The sequence below is a fragment of the Pseudopipra pipra genome, chromosome 6 (assembly GCF_036250125.1).
Source record: "Pseudopipra pipra isolate bDixPip1 chromosome 6, bDixPip1.hap1, whole genome shotgun sequence".
Taxonomy (NCBI): Eukaryota; Metazoa; Chordata; class Aves; order Passeriformes; family Pipridae; genus Pseudopipra; species Pseudopipra pipra.
The window spans coordinates 492,394-493,614 of NC_087554.1; positions in this window are offsets into that span (position 1 = coordinate 492,394).

The following is a 1,221-nucleotide window of genomic DNA, read 5'->3' on the forward strand; positions in this document are numbered from 1 at the left end:
TCCCCATCTTTATTTGCAGACGGGGAAGGTCCTGCCTGGGAGGGAAACGGCTACAGCAGAGGAAACCAAGAAACGCTCCAACCGGACCCTGCCGCGCGAGTCAAAGGAGGGAAGAACCGCAGGCAAATACAGTCAGGAAATGCGCTTTTATTAAATCTCTGCAGCATTAAATCCCCCCTTCCCAGCCACGGGCCGGAGGGAGCGCGGCCGGCTGGGCTGTGCCCGGCTGGGACGGGCACCAATTCATCACTGCCCTGCTCAGGGAGGTTTTTCGGCCCCGTTCAGGATTCATCCAATGGTTGCAAAGGTGCTCGTACAACGTCTTTTTCCAGGGATAAATGAGCCCAATAAGCCCAGAGGAATCCTTCGCTCCGAGGCAAAAGGGGTGGTCGAGTGTCGCCGCCTGGTCCCGCCTGCGGGGGCCGTCTCCTCTAGGTGAGCCTTCGGATCCCAAAATGCCGGGGGGAGGGGGGGGGCTCAAGTCGGGGCCGCTTTTCGGGCCCGGAGTTGGACGGAGCCCTCGGCGGCTCCTGCTTCCCGCCAGGAACGTTCTCGGGGCTCCCTGGGCAGTCCCAGCTGGGCAGGGAACGCGGGCCGGGAGGAGGCCGGAGCGACAGAGAGTGACCCAGCCCTGCTTGGGCTTCCTATTGCCAGGGGATGGAGAAGCTGTGCCCTGCCCTTCCTATTGCCAGGGGATGGAGGAGCTGTGCCCTGCCCTTCCTATTGCCGGGGGATGGAGGAGCTGTGCCCTGGAGCTGTGCCCCACAGCCCCCGTGGGGTGGGCACGGGGAAAGGGCTGCCCGCGGCTCCTCAGCCGCATGTACATCCCTTTCCTCGGGAAAAAGAACCCGCCGGGACCGCTCCCGAGGCTCCGCAGGGACAGCGGCTTCCCGGCCGGACAGACGTCCTCGCCCGTGCTCAGGGGCTGCCTCGCCCCGGGCCGGGAGCGCGTCCGGCCCCCGCCTTCTCCTGGGCCAACACATCCCCTGGAGCCCGGCCCGGGGCGGAAAACCGGCCCAATTCCAGGGAACTCGCTCAAGTCCCCCCAGGGCCACCGGCGGGGCTGGGGGAGGAGGGTTATAAACAGCAAAGTCTGTGGAATATCAACCTGTCCTTGTCCCGATCCCGCTCAGCAAACCTGGAACCGCGGCTGCTTCCTGGCAAACCTGGCCTTAAAGCGGCAGCTCTGCAGGGGAATATCTGAGCTCCAGGAGGCACTGG